General features: G+C 43.5%; 1 pseudogene; it reads left to right on the forward strand.

Moving 5' to 3' along the window:
* The window catches only part of LOC147677972 (CDGSH iron-sulfur domain-containing protein 2A pseudogene), a 74,714-nt pseudogene that overhangs the window by 38,217 nt on the left and 17,094 nt on the right, over positions 1–19,403 (forward strand).

Consider the following 19,403-nt stretch of genomic DNA (forward strand, 5'->3'; position numbering starts at 1 on the left):
AAAAAAAGACCTAAAGAAAATGAAACTATAATTGGAAAAATGGCCATCTAATTTTGTCAGAGATAATGTGGATTGTATATGAAGAAAGAAAAAAACCCACAAAAACCATTGGTGGGGATGCAATTATTCATTGATGTATGAAATGTAACTAGTTCTTGAATCACACTTAAGTTTTTTATGTTCATGCACATGCTCATGTAGAAATGATTATCCTTGTATTATTCTCCAAGCAAAGTTCTTTGCAAACCATTATTAGTTTGTCCTAGAATCCTTTTATTAAACTTAATGTATTGTTTAAATCTCAAGCAACCAAAATTCCAACCAAATTAACATATTTGTTTGGTAATTTACCTTCTCACAGGCCTAAAGTCAATGTCGCACCTCTTAGTTAAAATCGGCTTTACCATGCTTAAAGAGTGGTCTTTTTACTGCTCCTCTCACTCTCCTCTCTGATCAGGGCCCTCTGTATCACTCATTTTCCTTCTGTGCCTAAACGTCTATCATTCATGTGAGGTCTTTATCACCCTCGCCCCATCAATATTTTAATGACATCTTGGTATCTTGAGAAGTGAACAGCTTCCATTTAAGGGCAGCAAGCCAATATCTACCACTTAAGGGATGATTTGAATCTCCACCCCTGAGGCCAGAGACACCAACCAGCTAACAGCAAGGACCCAACCTGGAGTGGGCTGGTAACCAAATATGATTTGTTGAACATAGTCACATGAAGAGCAGCAACCTGCTGCAGAGCCTTCCTGACAGGGTTGGATAGGGATTACAAATCGGCCCAGGCTGATTAGTTTAAAATGGTGAAACACACCTGAAAACAAGTGAGGCCACTTCTGCTCAGGCCCCAGTTCCCGCTCAGCATGCACACATTAATTTACCAGCCCAGCGAGAGCAAGGATGTGACACCTCTGCCTGTTGATAAAAGGAGGTAATGGACACTACTGCCAGAAAGGCCCCTCAGGCACCCACTGGGCCGCTGGCGGTATCCGAACAACGCAGAAACCACCAAAATCGGTCCCCCGGGTTGCTCAAAAAAGCAACCCACAGCCGGAATTCGGATACCGGCCCTCAGGCATTGCCCAAGTGCCCACGTTACCAATCCGACGCCATTTCCTGACATAAGCAGCTGTAGATGAAATAACAAGGAGTGAGGCCGGGAGGAACACAGAGTCTTAAGAAGGCATGGAGGGCAATGAGACAGGAAGCAGGACAAAGATGGGGAGGAAGAGGAACTCTGACATGGAGAGTGATGTATGTTGGTGAGGCAGAGACAGCAATAAAAGGGAAGAATATAGGGACACTGACAGAGCAGTAAGATTGACATATACATCAGAAGGAAAGACACAGTTGGCAGAAATAAGAATGGGGATCATTTTTAACACATTATGGTTCTGCCTCAATGTTCAGCAAATATCACAGGGTACGGGGCTCCCCAGGACGTGTTTCCATCATTTAGGAATGTTACTGCGAAAACACAATCTCACATTTTTTACCAGATTATATTTTCCTAAGAGAAGGATGCGTTAAATTTGCTGTTGTCGTAACCCACACAACCCCTCCCTTTTTAAGGCTGAACACACTTTCTAAATTATGCCTCCGGTTACTGGCATCAAATTAACGAAATTACAAGGCATTTTAACCTGTCATTTTATTTAATTACTTGCTGTAAATTTTGTTGTTTCGCTCAATTTATAGTGCAGGTCACTGCTCCTGGGAGACTGTGGTTCCAAGGAATTTGTTACATGATCTGTTTCTCAGCTTGGTGACTGATGAAGCTTGCTAGGTCATTAACAAGTTTGCAAAACAATAAAAGGCAGAGAGACATAACGCTGATGAAGACCTTCCTTTCAGAGTATTTTCTTGCCTACCAATTATTCCTATAAAGCCAGACCATATGCATTTAAATGACTGTCCAAGTTTTCCTTCGTACAGATAAAACACATGTTCAAATGTTACTCAATTAATTTCAAACTGATTCTCTGACTTTGTTGTCGCTGGATTATCATAAACACGTAAAGCAATGCAGCAACTATGACACACCACTTTCAAAGAGCTTTCAGTGAAAACTTATAATTTTCTGTATTATCAAAGTAGGTCTCAGTTTCAGAATTCACTACTACCGTATTCATTCTCTGTTGTTCTAACTAGATAACCAATGCCAAATATTTGCCCCTCCTATTTCTCCAATAAATCATTGGAAAAGTGATAGACCCCAAGCACAGTTTATTGCATAGCAATAATTCATGGTACAAGTAACAGTAAATACATTTTCGTCTTAACTTGTTAATATTTTTCTAGTTGGAGCACAGACGAAAAATATGCTTCCGCGATTAATATTAGTTTCTACTAGCTAACAAGACACTTAAAAGTCTCTCTGGAAACACATTGAACACATTCTAAAACCCCTCAAATTCTCATTTTGATGTTCACCTCAGTCATCTTGCCACCAATCCCATCAGTTCGTCTAAAATCCCTCAAGCCATCCTGATAGTCAATCTGCTGGTCATCTTGCTGCTACCATAAACGTGTTGGCTGCTTGAACCTATTAGACTGTCCCTCCACGTTGGACTATATCTCATCTGCTGTAACTCTAAAAAAATGGTTTTATGCGCTGAGTGTACCCACATGATACGCAACCAATTAATAAATAAATGAGTCCCTCTTTGTGAGTTAGCAGTGTTGATAGATGCAGAAACACATGTTGTATAGATGTGAGTGAGCAGTATTTTGAGGCATGGCACTCTGTGCCTGAAGTCTAGCGGATCACTGACAGAATATCGACGGACAGAATATCGAACTACAGGAATATTGAGTCTACAATATCAATGGACAGAATATCCACAGCCTATCTACACAATGGTAAGTACAAAAAAAACAAAAACAAAATATTGTTGTTTAAATTATTGTTGTTTAAAATATTGTTTCTTATGCCTTAAAAATAATGAAAAAATAATTAAATAATTAATATAATTAATAAAAACAGAATTATTTAAAACATTAAAAACTGATAAATAATGTAATATAAAAAAGTAAACATACATATTTAAAAAAAAATATATGTTAACTTAATAATACTAATAACTAATTATTTTATTTCATTATAAAATGTTATAAACGTAAGAAAAGTGATAAATACATACGTATATATATATATATATATATATATATATATATATATATATATATCCAACGTAAAGAGTTGCCTCAAATGACGGAGTCCAAACGAGTGAAATCTTCTGCACTTATTTATTTCGTGGCCAGAACAAAGTGAATGCACCGCCAGCAGCACTTCAGATTAAAAAAAGTCAAACGCCGACGCGTTTCGGGCTCCCGCCCTTTGTCACAGGCTGACTTTTGAAAATGAGCACACGCCGAACATCATTGTTATTCAAGTACCTGCCCAAGTGGGCGTGGCCGCTCTCCCAGCCTTCTGGTACCTGTAGTTTCTAATTTTCCTCCAGTGAGTTTATGCGTGTGCTCATTTAATGCAAATTCCTCATCTTGCCCAAGTGGGTGGCTTGTCTGTACAATGCAGATCACAGCGTTCTTTTCTCTGGTCCCGAAAGGCAGCACCTCACCCCAACAACCTCGGGGTCCGCAGCAGCAGCAGGGCTTCCGTCGCGGCTAGGCATGCCGCTCACATCCAACGTAAAGAGTTGCCTCAAATGACGGAGCCCAAACGAGTGAAATCTTCTGCACTTATTTATTTCGTGGCCAGAACAAAGTGAATGCAACGCCAGCAGCACTTCAGATTAAAAAAAGGTCAAACGCCGACGCGTTTCGGGCTCCCGCCCTCTGTCACAGGCTGACTTTTGAAAATGAGCACACGCCGAACATCATTGTCATTCAAGTACCTGCCCAAGTGGGCGTGGCCGCTCTCCCAGCCTTCTGGTACCTGTAGTTTCTAATTTTCCTCCAGTGAGTTTATGCGTGTGCTCATTTAATGCAAATTCCTCATCTTGCCCAAGTGGGTGGCTTGTCTGTACAATGCAGATCACAGCGTTCTTTTCTCTGGTCCTGAAAGGCAGCACCTCGCCCCAACAACCTCGGGGTCCGCAGCAGCAGCAGGGCTTCCGTCGCGGCTAGGCATGCCGCTCACATCCAACGTAAAGAGTTGCCTCAAATGACGGAGCCCAAACGAGTGAAATCTTCTCCACTTATTTATTTCGTGGCCAGAACAAAGTGAATGCACCGCCAGCAGCACTTCAGATTAAAAAAAGTCAAACGCCGACGCGTTTCGGGCTCCCGCCCTTTGTCACAGGCTGACTTTTGAAAATGAGCACACGCCGAACATCATTGTTATTCAAGTACCTGCCCAAGTGGGCGTGGCCGCTCTCCCAGCCTTCTGGTACCTGTAGTTTCTAATTTTCCTCCAGTGAGTTTATGCGTGTGCTCATTTAATGCAAATTCCTCATCTTGCCCAAGTGGGTGGCTTGTCTGTACAATGCAGATCACAGCGTTCTTTTCTCTGGTCCCGAAAGGCAGCACCTCGCCCCAACAACCTCGGGGTCCGCAGCAGCAGCAGGGCTTCCATCGCGGCTAGGCATGCCGCTCACATCCAACGTAAAGAGTTGCCTCAAATGACGGAGCCCAAACGAGTGAAATCTTCTGCACTTATTTATTTCGTGGCCAGAACAAAGTGAATGCACCGCCAGCAGCACTTCAGATTAAAAAAAGTCAAACGCCGACGCGTTTCGGGCTCCCGCCCTTTGTCACAGGCTGACTTTTGAAAATGAGCACACGCCGAACATCATTGTTATTCAAGTACCTGCCCAAGTGGGCGTGGCCGCTCTCCCAGCCTTCTGGTACCTGTAGTTTCTAATTTTCCTCCAGTGAGTTTATGCGTGTGCTCATTTAATGCAAATTCCTCATCTTGCCCAAGTGGGTGGCTTGTCTGTACAATGCAGATCACAGCGTTCTTTTCTCTGGTCCCGAAAGGCAGCACCTCGCCCCAACAACCTCGGGGTCCGCAGCAGCAGCAGGGCTTCCGTCGCGGCTAGGCATGCCGCTCACATCCAATATTCACTGAAAAAACCATAGGTTATAGACCATATATAGTTAGGGATTAGCATTTACAAAACCTTGAAAATTCACTGAAAAAACCATAGGTTATAGACCATGTATAGTTAGGGATTAGCATTTACAAAACCTTAATTTACTCGCACAAAACCATAGAAATTTGCATATATAGTTAGTTGCAATAACTATATATCGCGCACCCGCAATCCACTGCTGATGATGTCACATATTACATCATTCATGACATGGTCAGTGACATCACTGATGACATCACTGATGACATCTCAAATGACATCACTGATGACATCACTGATGACAACTCAAATGACATCACAGACAACATCACTGATGACATCAATCATGTGATAATACGATTAACCTCTTCAGACTCTAATATAACCTTAGATACACTCAGAGTAAACAGACACTCACAGACTGTCACTCATCCATGGAGTTACTCACACACCTAGTCAGTCATGCAAAGAATCAATCACACCTCCATTTCCTCAACTATACAGTTATACACACCTTACTTATTCGAACATATACTAACACATATTTACTCTTTTATACAATCCCTGATACAAGTTCACAATGATCCATACAGCCACTCACACATTCACTGGCTCTTATACACAGTTATTTATATATGTCAACTCTTACATGTACTGTGTTTTACATATGTACTTACTTTGACATGTAGCACTGAGATATCCATTCACTCACCAATACACTCATGCACACAGTCAACCACCCATACAGCTGTTTCCACATGCAGTTTTGAACCCATACATCTAGTGAATCAACTGTTCACACATCTATGCACAGAGTCACACACCTCTCAGCCACCCACACCCACACTCACTCTCCCATACAAATACTTGGGCAACTAATCAATAACCCATATAGTTACTCATATAGCTACTGATCAACACATGCAGCAGTTTACAGAACAACAGACATAATGATGCACAAATTAGGATAGTTTAGTCACTAACCCATGCTCTCAGTGAGACACATTTAATCACTCTCTCATACAGTCAGTCATGCACCTACTAAATCCTTCATCCAGACACTTATACATCCACTCATTCTTCAATATGTAAGACATATTTAAACTCTACAGAAACGTACATTCACTGGATGATGTCATCAGTGATGTCATCAGTGATGTCACTGACCATGTCATGAATGATGTAATTTGTGACATCATCAGCAGTGGATTGCGGGTGCGCGATATATAGTTATTGCAACTAACTATATATGCGAATTTCTATGGTTTTGTGCGAGTAAATTAAGGTTTTGTAAATGCTAATCCCTAACTATATATGGTCTATAACCTATGGTTTTTTCAGTGAATTTTCAAGGTTTTGTAAATGCTAATCCCTAACTATATATGGTCTATAACCTATGGTTTTTTCAGTGAATTTCAATGGTTTTTTAATAGCAAATATCAAAAAGTGTCAAATATCAAGTACGTGATAGGTAAAAACATTTTCGTGTTTATGCACACTGATGTGCTTTGAAACGCTGCCCCCCCCCCCCTCTTTTCTCTTAGGAGTACTCTCTCTTTGCAGATAGTGAAGGGTAGTTAACGCAGGCCTTTGCCCCCGTTGTAATCCGTCGTGCCTGCTTCTCTCTCCATTTGATTGATTGTTATCCAAGCATTTACTATTTTAGAATTGGTTCTCTTTGGTTAATTCTCTATTTACAAACAAGCACAGATTCGCAATACTCCGTTTAGTCTTTGCAGATAGTGAAAAATCGTTTTAAAAAACAAAAGGAATCGAGCAAAATCAGTAGGCCACTAATGGGATCTCTTTTTGACCTCGCTAAAATAGAAACATTAAGAACAACCCCTCATGAGAAATATGAAACTAGTGAGATGAACTGAGCTCCACACCATGATGGCTGCAAGACAGCTCGACTCCGCCACCCACCCCGCCCAAAATAACAACAAACCCTATGCAAATATTATAAATATATACAACACACCAGCAAAGTAACAGGGTAAAACATTTTATTAAATAACTATTTACATAACTATTTTATACTTTTTGTTGCCCGATCCGGCTAGCTCAATCGATCGAGCATGAAACTTATGCACTCTGATAGCAAGCGTTGCTGCTGATGCTATGCAGACAAAAACTGGTTTTCAGTTTGTACATTCTTCCAGATTTTTCCATCCAAGGCTGGTTGAGAGTTTGTAGAACGATGGCTTCAGATTTTCAACATACGGTGTGGTGGCGCGGACTGGGAGGGGGCGCTTGGCTCCTGCCCCCTCCCTAAGTAAGATTTTCATACGTGAGTGTACGTTCATGGTTTTGGTCCCTGAGTTGCTTCGATGTCACTGCCATGCTCAAAAAGGAAAGAGCCTGCCGCCATTTTGAGAGTCCTGTAGCAGCCGCCTATCGCTGAACCGCAAGAGTGGGCGCAACATCAGCTGAATGGCGGATTTTGGCACAGTGTACCAAAAGCGGGCGGAATGGCAACTGAAACGGTAAAGGGGCGCCCCACTACAGCAGACGAGCCTCCACCTGGGGAGGCCCGTTCACGCCGCCTCCCCCCCCGGGGCGCCCCACGCCGTTTTTCGGAGCAGCATTGTAGGATACCAAAACCAGTGTGGCAACTTACTGGACATCACCTGGGTGCCATCCACATCTCAGCGCGTTCTGCTGCCTTGGGACTATTCGCACAACAGACCGCTACTGACGAGGCCTCCCCCCCCCGGGGCGCCCCACGCCGTTTTTCTGAGCTGCATTGTAGGATACCAAAAACCAGTGCGGCACCCAGGTAACATCACCTGGGTGCCGTCCAGAACTCAGCACGTTGTGCTGCCTTGGGACTATTCGCACAAAAGACAGCTACTGACCATTGTTGCTTACTGGACATCACCTGGGTGCCATCCACATCTCAGCGCGTTCTGCTGCCTTGGGACTATTCGCACAACAGACCGCTACTGACGAGGCCTCCCCCCCGGGGCGCCCCACGCCGTTTTTCTGAGCTGCATTGTAGGATACCAAAAACCAGTGCGGCACCCAGGTAACATCACCTGGGTGCCGTCCAGAACTCAGCACGTTGTGCTGCCTTGGGACTATTCGCACAAAAGACAGCTACTGACCATTGTTGCTTCTTTTTTCCAAAAAATGTTTAAATGTATTTACTGTTTTTGTTGCGTTGTATATATTTATAAGTTATTAAAGTTTGATAATCCTACTACTTTGTTGGAGTGCTATATATTTTTAATGTGACACATAATTGTAAAAACTTTGATGTACAAAAAGGCATCCCTGGAATCTTCCGCTTCAGGCTCGGACCCACACACCCTCACAGTGAGAATCCCCTCCCCAATCACAATACAGGATGGTTATCAGATAGTAGGAACGCGTGTGGTGTGACGGATCTCATCGGGTGGGGGCCTTGATCTACTGTAACTTCTTTGAAGAGGGGTGATTCTTTACAGCTGGGGCCATAAACTACATCTGCAGGGCTAGGTGATAGCCTGGGATGGGCCTGGACAATCGGACACAGAGGAAGAGGAGTGTCAGAGGGTGCGGTAGTGAATAGGGTGAAAGGCAGGTGTCGGGCGGGCACAGGGTGTGATTCTCAGAGAAGAACAGCGCAGATGGGAGGAGGTTTCTAGCCCATGCATTAGAGAGAGAGCGGGGGTGACCAGTGCGTGGGGGAGCCATGCTGAGGATCAGCGGCGTGCAGACAGTGGGTCTGGTCAAGGCATCTAAAATGGCTGCTGTGCTCGACAAAAGTGTGGCATTGCAAAAAAGGCAAGATGGCCCAGACAATGTTTATCAATAATGATTTATTTATAACAATTATTTTTAACAAAATATTTACTCGCAGTGACAAAATGGCGGTCAACACTTCCTGATTTCCATCGAATCGAACGTTAACAGACGTCACGCAGCAAAAAAAATAAACCGCTCACGCACAGCCGCTGGAAGACATGTATCAACATATATGAGCCTCCTCAGCCACCCTCAGAAAACATAAGGGGTCAGGATACGTCTCCCGTACCCCCTTATACCCTGTAATTTAATTAAACCGAAACACAAAATGGCGAATTCCCGTTTCGCTACCAGTTTGCGGCCCGGTTCGCGAACCGGGAAGCGCTTCTACCGTGAAAAATCAATTTTTTTTTATTTGCCCCACGGGACCCTTTAATAACCCCAACATCATTCCTAGGGGGTCAAGAGGAGTCTACCTTGCCCCCTTTCATTAAATTCCCCCTTCGTTTTTCACCTCTTCTTGTCTCTCGATCCTACCGAGAGACAAGATGGCGGCCGCACCGGACTGTTTAGAATGTTGACAGACACCGGAGAGCCAATCAGCATCGCTTCGCAAAGCTCCGTGACGCGAAAAGTACGCGATCTGGAGCGCTATCTGGGACGCTGTCACAGATATATAAATGTTTTAAAACGTTAATTTCTCAAAATCCACTGGAGCACATATATTGAGACCCAGCAAAGGCGCATCGGGCTAACAGTCCCTACAATTTTGCCAAGTTTCGTGCAAATCCATTCAGCCGTTCGAGCTAAAAGTGAGGCCAAACGCCCTATGGAAATTAACATGGGAAAAAAGTGTTTTGGGACCCCCCTTTTTTTTCGGCCCCCCCTTGACAAAACCCCCCCAAATTTTCAAGGGCTGCTCAGAAACAAAATGTGCCATTTTCCTGAAAATTTCAGCCGATTCCGTCCACAAACGCCAAAGTTATTAGACATAGAATTTTCAAAAGTCCCATAGGAAAAAAATCCTAACTATATATACCTACTGGCTATCGCCAGTAGGTAATATAGATATATATATAGATATAGATATATATATATATATATATAACGAAAAATCCCTCAAAAGAAGAAATCAGAGGCCAGAGGGGTATCAGGGCAGATAACACGCTTTATTCCAATTGTCCCAGTGGCGGCGAATGCATTTTGGAAAAACTGCCTTCCTCAGCACCCTGCACTGTAGCGAGTCCTTCTCCAATTGACTCAGTCCTGTATAAAATAAGTGCTCGGACCCTGATCTCCTCCCCCTAATGCTGTCAGCACACCTGTGGAAGCTCGTGGTGAATACGTTGAACTTCATGTCCCAGAAAGCACTGTATCAACAAAACTGAGTTGGTGGCGTGGGGGAGTGAGTGAAGACAGTAGGTCGGTGCTTGCCTACAGGTGAGTGGTGAAGGGAACCTCAGAGCAAGAAGAAGTCCATGGCTGCTGTCCCGGGTCCCCTCGTACTGCCACAGCCATTCCTCACCGGTCCGCGATTGAGCAGGGGCTGTCAAAATTGAGACATCGCGCCCAATAGAGATAACCTACCTCAGTCCACCCATGCCGCCCTGTAGTTCCTGGCGGACTCCGAACATATCGATTCCTCGATCCCAATGACGCTGAGAGCAGCGTGGTGCCAGTATAAGTTATGGTCACTTAATGTAGCAGGGCCCTCTGTGCTGCGCCCCTGGCAAGCGCAGTAAACACGACAAAAAATACCTCAAAAGAAGAAATCAGAGGCCAGAGGGGATATCAGGGCAGATAACACGCTTTATTCCAATTGTCCCAGTGGCGGCGAATGCATTTCGGCAAAACTGCCTTCCTCAGCGCCCTGCACTGTAGCGAGTCCTTCTCCAATTGACTCAGTCCTGTTTAAAATAAGTGCTCGCACCCTGATCTCCTCCCCCTAATGCTGTCAGCACACCTGTGGAAGCTTGTGGTGAATACGTTGTACTTCATGTCTCGGAAAGCACTGTATCGGCAAAACTGAGTTGGTGGCGTGGGGGAGTGAGTGAAGACAGTAGGTCGGTGCTTGCCTGCAGGTGAGTGGTAAAGGGAACCTCAGAGCAAGAAGAAGTCCACGGCTGCTGTCCCAGGTCCCCTTGTACTGCCACAGCCATTCCTCACAGGTCCGAGATTGAGCAGGGGCTGTCAAAATGGAGACATCGTGCCCAATAGAGATAAAATACCTCAGTCCACCCATGCCGGCCTGTAGTTCCTGGCGAACTCCGAACATATCGATTCCTCGATCCCAATGACGCTGAGAGCAGTGTGGTGCCAGTATAAGTTCGGTCACTTAATGTAGCAGGGCCCTCTGTGCTGCGCCCCTGGCAAGCGCAGTAAACATGACAAAAATCCCTCAAAAGAAGAAATCAGAGGCCAGAGGGGATATCAGGGCAGATAACACATATATATACTCGCTCCCCCGCACCTTTTTAAAAAAACGGGACACTCGTAGGTGGGTGCCGCTGACACGGTGATGCTCCGTGTAATATATAGCGCTCAAAGGTATTCTCTCCCAGCCGGAAAGAAAAGATAGCAGCACTCGTGGGGTTGTTTCGCAGCTTCAGTTTATTTCCAACGCTTCACAAACGCGTTTCGGGGTTCTCCCTTCTTCAGTGTGTTTACCTTATGTAAACTGAGGCGACATTTTTAACCATGAGTAAATTGATGGATAGCGGGTGGGAATAATTTACTATTCTCACTCCACCAAGTGTAACAGTAGGGAAAGTGTTGGATAGCAGAGGGGAATCATTTAGTATTCCCACTCCTGCAAAATAATTAGCATTAATTAACAAATAATGAATTTTTCAAAAATAATTTACCTTCCACTATATTCCTCTATAAACGTCACCATCAATATTGTAAAACATTACACAATTAACATAATTATTTAACAATTAATTAATTAACTAATAACATTTAACAAGCAAATTAAAACAATTAAAAATAAATTCGTTCACTCAATTAACACGATAAAATAACTTCAAATAAATATTGTATATCAAAAAATAATTAAAATGTTATTAAAATTAAATTACTTCCCACCCTACTCCCCTATCAACGCACAACCAACTCTTAAAAAAAGTACACAATTAACATATTTACCAATTATTTATTAATAAGTGATATCCAATTAATAACTCATTAATACAATTTTTATCACACTTAACAATATAAAATATTAATTACATACATATTAAATAATAACATTATTAATAGGTAATTATAATTATATTACTTCCCACCCTACTCCCCTATAAAACCACAACCCACTCCTCAAAAAAATACACAATCAACATATTCACCAATTAATTATTAATCATTATCTAATTAATAACTAATTATTATTTGTATCACAATCAACAATAGAACAAATTAATTACATTCATATTAATTAATAAAATCATTAATAATTAATTATAATTAAATTACTTCCCACCCTACTACCATATAAAACCATAACCCACTCCTCAAAAAATTACACAATTAACATATTTACCAATTAATTATTAATTCCCAATTATTAATTAATTAATAACAAATTAATTAACACAATTTACAATATAAATTCATAATGCAAACATATGAATTAATACCATTAATAATTACTTAATTTGAGTTACTTTTCTTCCCACTCTATTCCCCTATAAATCCACAACCCGCTACAGAACTAAAGCGCAATATTTATGTTTTTTTAAATATTAATAACTTCTAAAACATTGTCATTAAATATATTACAATTAAATTACTTCCCACCCTATTTCCCTATAAAGCCACAACCCCGCTACAGAACTAACATACGCAAAAATTAATTAACATAAAATTAATTACTTGTAAATAATTCAAACATACATTACAAAAATAAGCTATACATTTAACATATATACTAACATACGAAACACTAAAAGAAATTGATATTATTAACAATGATAGTTTTTACTAATGATATTGCTAACATCGATATTAATTAAAACAATATTTCTTACCTGCATGTCGATATTCTGGTCGATGATATTCTTGATGGTCTATATTCTGTCATATCGATATTTAAAACTCAATATAATGGTATATCGATATTTAAACATCGATATTATGTATGCATACTCCCACTCAGCAAGGATTTAAAAGTTCAAATATTGATGATGTTAGAGTCAAGATGGTCCAATATGTTTTTTGAAGCTGTAGATACAGGGAAGAATGATTCATGTATAAACCAAGAGAAAAGTATATTCCAGGATGCTGGCCTCCATGGGACAGGAAGGGCCTGCTAGGGTCTGAGCAAGTGACCATGTCCATTTGGAAGTATCACATAGAGACATGTCCTTGTTGCTCAACTGGGGTGTCCCATCCCGTGGCCCATGGCAATGGTAAACAGTGGAAGTGAAAATTTGACCTGAAGCAAGAGCAGAACTCCATGACTGATACCTTCATACCACCAAAAGGGGCAACCACAAGAACTGCAAAGTGGGCAGTCTGATGGATGAGATCAGGTCGGCACCTTAAGACGATTACAAGTTGCTCATTCAAATGAAGAAAAATCATGTTGACATTATGTGCTTGGGACTTTATAAATATAAAGAACGAGTAACAAATCCTTTTGCGGTAGTAAAGTGCATTCACATAAGCTACGGCTGCACTTACAAGTTGCATTTTACTCATGGGGTTTAAACTCCACACACATAATAATCCTTCCAGTGTGGCAACACTCGGTCAGTACTATTCAATCACAACGTAAGTTCCATGGAATAGGAATGGTTGTGTGGACCTGTTCATACCAGCCTATGTATGCACAGGATACCCAAATTCCGTTGAGTTTAACACCCTTTGTTATCTTTTCTGAGCAGGTGGTAAGTGGGGGTAAAGGGATTCTGAGTGGGGTGGGCCTGGTGAGAGGGGAAGAAGAGTCAAAGCATAGGGGCGCATTGCATGCTGCACCATTGCTATAGAAAGAAGTCAGAATAGACCTGGGTTAGGGGCCCGGTCGCTGTTGCATCTGAAGCTTTAAACAATTTTACCAGCTGAAATTTCCACCCAGCAAAAGCAAAATTAGGACCAGTGTACCCGGACACGGGAGCATGGGGGGAATGGCATCGGGTCAGTCATTATTGGGCAGAGCAAAATTCCACATGAAACTCTACTCTGCCAAAATTTTAATCAAGGTCTAAATGTTAGATAAAGTTCTTGATTTCCAAACCCTGATGGAGAGAATTGAAATTGAAGAAATATTCTGATTCTAAAGTCCATCCCAGCACAAAATCCACCAATGTTATTGATTTCCCCACTTTGTAATGATAGTTTTAAGGGTGCAAATGTAGGTGATCCCACCGAATTATTTGGTGAAAACGTGGAGAACACACACCAAAGTGTTAAGTTTGTGGATATTCACAAACATTCACATTGACTTTTCTGACCTAATCTGTGCACTGGGCTTGACTGGTAAAAATGGTGACTAATTCTGTAACTAGGTGTGAAATTGCTTTAAAAACTCCTTTATGTTTTCTGGAATTCAGGGAAAGAAAGTCATGATAAAGAAGCCTTTCTCCATGTAGAGATAAAAACAGGAAAAATTAGAGGCTTTTGCACCATAAATATAACCCAGTACCAGCAGATTTTTTGATGTGCAACATTTTATGGAGTGATTTTTACTTAAAGGTGCTATCTTAATTACCTTTTTTTTAATACAATACCTTTTCTTACTCTGCCTTTATGTAGATTGTGTTTTTTTACAGTGGGCATATGCGCAAAGTAGCCTTTTGTTAGGTGTAATGAAAGTTTTGTTTTGACACAGGCCTGTTGGACAGCACAGGCATTGCATGCTGGGGCATGCAGTGTTATTTAGGAGTTGGCAAGTAGCCTGCCAGCCCGCCAAGCTGTGCCTTCATTTGCCCACATGGGGGCCGATTCCTATCCCGTAAAAAGCGCTCCGAATAGCCGTTCGGAGCGTTTTTCCCGTACGAATCGTACCCTGCAACGTCCCCCGTACGCACGACGAAGTACGATTCGTACCAGGAGCTGGACTCCGTACGAATCGTACAAAGACCATACGAATCAAATCCCCGTACGAGTCTCACTCGGAACCCACTGTAGGCGACATCTGTACGGTTCGCGGCTGGTTTATACGACCCAAGGGATGCAAAAGGGGATGATGGACGGAGCGTTTGAGCAAATCAAACACTCACCCCCAGTCAACTGTTCTGGGTTTAATCCATCACCATTCTTTAGCTCACTCAGCCACCCCAGTTCAGACATGGCCATATGCAAATCAGTCTGACCCTGTGCCTCATGGGAACAGTCCAGCCCGAACTGCCAAGCCATGTCTTCCCTGGACCGGAAACAAGCATCCTGGGACCGGTTTCGGATTCATAATCCTCATTAGCCAGGCTATCTTGAATCCAGTGGCCAAGTGAGCAAGGGACTCACGTCTGAGCACACCCTGCCAACTTAGGGTGAACAAAGCGATACAAAAGGGGATGATGGACGGAGCGTTTCGGCAAATCAAACACTCACCCCCAGTCAACTGATCTGGGTATAATCCATCACCATTCTTTAGCTCACTCAGCCACCCCAGTTCAGACATGGCCATATGCAAATCAGTCTGACCCTGTGCCTCATGGGAACAGTCCAACCCGAATTGCCAAGCCATGTCTTCCCTGGACCGGAAACAAGCATCCCAGAGTGGGCTAAAGAACGGTGATGTATTAAACCCAGATCTGTTAACTGGGTGTGAGTGTTTGATTGGTTCAGATGCTCCGTCCATCACCACCCCCTTTTTTACGGCTTTGTTCGCCATAAGTTGGCAGGGTATGCTCAGACGTGAGCCCCTTGCTCACTTTGCCACTGGATTCAAGCAAGCCGGGCTGAAGACGGCTGAAATGCCAGAAACCGGTCCTCGGAAGCTTGTTTCCGGTCAAGGGAAGGCCTGGCTTGGCAGTTCGGGCTGTACTGTTCCCATGAGGCATAGGGTCAGACTGATTTGCTTATGGCCATGTCTAATCTGGGGTGGCAGAGTGGGTTAAAGAACGGTGATGGATTAAACCCAGATCTGTTGACTGGGTGTGAGTGTTTGATTGGTTCAGCTGCTCCGTCCATCACCTTCCCCTTTTGTACCGCTTTGTTCGCCATAAGTTGGCAGGGTATGATCAGACTTGAGTCCCTTGCTCACTTTGCCACTGGATTCAAGCAAGCCGGGCTGAAGACGGCTGAAATGCCAGAAACCGGTCCTCGGAAGCTTGTTTCCGGTCCAGGGAAGGCATGGCTTAGCAGTTCGGGCTGGACTGTTCCCATGAGGCACAGGGTCAGACTGATTTGCATATGGCCATGTCGGATCTGGGATGGCAGAGTGGGCTAAAGAACGGTGATGGATTAAACCCAGATATGTTGACTGGGTGTGAGTGTTTGATTGGTTCAGATGCTCCGTCCATCACCACCCCCTTTTGTACCGGTTTATACGACCCAGCAAGTACGATACGTGTCGGGTACGCACTGTACGACCCTTTTTCTACAGGAGCTGAAAACTGCCGTAAAAGCAGAGTTCACCCCGAAACAGGTACAGTAAGACCCCCCCCCCCAGGTATGGCGCATACCCCCCATGATCTCAGGGGTACGGTGCTTACCCCTGTGATCATGGGGTGTACACGCCATACACCCAGTGTACATGGGGTACGCACCGTACCCCATGTACGCTGGGTGTACGGCACGTATCCCATGTACGCTGGGTGTACGTCGCGTACCCCCCATGCCATACCCCTGCGTTCATGGGGGGTAAGCACCGTACGGTTTGTATGTGATTGCATGCTTTTCCGTATGAATCGCCCTTACCTGACGTGGACCGTACGACTCGCGTCCTGATACCCCGGTCTGGTTCGTACTCGCCGGGTCGTACGGCGTGTGTACGAGTCGTACGGAGACGGCTCTGGATGCGATTCGTAAGGAGGGTAAATTTACCGGATCGGAATCGGGCCCATGGAGTACCATGTGTTATATTGACAGATCTTCACCTATATGTCAGGGATCTCTTTGCCAAAAGTACGTCCTCAGGAGCAGTGGTTGCACTTTTTGCTACAGCAGAGTGTAGAGCATGCTGCCATGTTGTTGCAGCCCTTTTAGCGTTCAATTTTGTTTTTACAAAAAAAAACAAGGTAACAATGGACCTGATGACCCAATGGACCTGATGCGCAAGAACTGTTCTTTGTGTGTGTCAATGTCATTGTTTGTTTTCTCTACTGGGCAAGAAAAACCTGTATTAGGATATCTCTCCAAGTGCAGCGGACCTATCCAGATGTGAAACAGGGAAGCCCTGTTGATATTGATATTGATATTGAGCGATATTTATATAGCACATGGCTACCCAGAGGCCTCCCAGCGCCTGTGATGGCTGTACCGCCACCTGTGATAGACTGCAGGACCTATCCTCGGTGTCTCCACTGCAAATATCACCACAAGCCCTCATCCAGGTCTGGTTCACGTAGACTCTTCACAATAGGGAGCTATAGAAGGAAAATGCCAGGCTGCCCTCCACTCACAAGTCATCAAAACAAATAAAGGCCTGGCTAACCGAGAGCCAATAATATTTCTCTTAGGACCTGCTTCTAACATGGGGATACCTATCTCCACCTGTTATCTGGCACTTTATCCAGTTTACTGCAGTCCTAGGGCTCTCAAATCGAAGAGTGGTATCTAGACACAGCAGATGATTCCGTAGAATGTGTTGCAATACGCCAAATGCCTCTAGTTGTGAGTGGTGCCTAGACCAGACAGATCACTGTGGAGCATGTGTTGCAATAGGTGTGCGCTTGATCCCTCCTCTTTAGCATTTACTTCAGTGATCTGCCAGAGAAACTGTCAGAAACATTTTCCTCCATATGGAGGCGAGACCCCTGTCCCCTGCATCATCTACACAGATGATGAACCCCGTTTCTTGACCAGTGATCCAACACCAGTTGACTCTCATAGACGTTTAATGGGAGGAGAACCTTCCAAAAATGATAAAATATTCAACACGAGATTGTTTTAATATTTTGGGAGCTTAGCAAGTTTACGTGCAGGTATTGCTATCTGAGTATCACAGTTCAAAGACCTGCATAACTATCATCACTTGTCCAATGCACCTTCCTTTGTGCTTCCTTTTATAGAGTGGATGTCATTTTGAACTTCTCCTCAAATGTGCACATATTGCCCTTTAGGGGTGAATGGGCCTCTGTTTAAAATACATTTAAGACGAAATTAACTACTATTCATTCAGCATTGCGTGAAAATCTGCTGATCTGAGCACATGGAAACAAGCGCTTCATGAGGAGCTACGCACCAATGATATTGTAAGCCAAGTTCACAATAAAGGCCATTTACCAAACTCCAAGCATTTCTCTATGGCATAAGGGTTAGAGAACAGTGCCTTCTGTGCAATATCTTTTTGAGGTACACTCTGTAGTACAGATTTCAAACACCCAATCGAAGGTATGTAATCTATGTAAAATATCTACTTTTGCACAAGTTAGACATGTTATGCACAAGAATGTCATAAAATACACCAATGACAGCTATTCTAGTGGATCTGATTCTGTTTGAGCATCGTGGTTTGTTCCAGGAAGTGAAGCATGTTTTCAAACAAAGGCCAGTGCAAAAGTATTGTAAATCTAGACCTGAGTGTGATGACTACTCAGACTTCGAGTCATAGTCTGGAGTTTTTCCCTCAGGATGGGACACTTTGCTCCACTAACTGGGTTTGGTTGTTCTCCAGATGTGGTCAGAGAGACTGAAAGGCACACTTAAACTAAATCTGCAATGATCCGGACTACCATACGTGACGCAGTTATGTCTAAAACACTCGTTAGGAGGCAGGCAGTGGTGAGTAAAGACTTGCCTAACAAACTCCATTCTTTTGCTTGTGATTAGGTGTCTTATTTAGAGTTTGGAGGACAGCATGCTCTGTCTAAACGTGGTGAATATCCTGTCCACCATATTACAACTACAATAGTCTATAATGCACTTGGAATACGGTGGGCGAGGCATCACGTTTGTGACGCTGTATCCCATCCGCCGAACTCTAAATAAGGCTCTAAGTCATAATATGAGGTAGTGTCCATTATCTGAAGTTTAAGATTTCCACCTGAAAAGAAAATACCTTACAACCACCTCCCTAAACTGGGTTTAAATGGCTCTATTAGAAGACAGAGTGGGGTATTTCCCCACTTTAAATCTGAAGAGTTGCTAAGAGACTCTGGAGTCTTTTACAATGTCTGGCGGATCATCTCGGTGTGAAAACCTACCCACCATATGTCGATGGTTCCTCACCCCTATTATGATTTAACCACGTATGATGCGGTCGCAAACTCCCATATCTCTATGGGAGCTTGTGCTGTGTCAGAAACCGGCCGCAGCACAAACTCTCATAGAGAAATGGGAGTTTCTTTGAAACCCTGCTACGTGTCAGAGGCACATTACGGTGCCTGCCACATGGTGAAGGGATTTACAGGGGGCTCCATAGGTGCCACCAGCTGGAGGCTGCTGTGGGTTGGGGGCCCTTCAGACAATTTCCGACAGGCTTTCCATGTCGGAAAGCCCAAAATGGACAGCCTGCCTGAAACCGACATC

Source organism: Lissotriton vulgaris, chromosome 12 (genome assembly GCF_964263255.1).
Source record: "Lissotriton vulgaris chromosome 12, aLisVul1.2, whole genome shotgun sequence".
Classification (NCBI taxonomy): Eukaryota; Metazoa; Chordata; class Amphibia; order Caudata; family Salamandridae; genus Lissotriton; species Lissotriton vulgaris.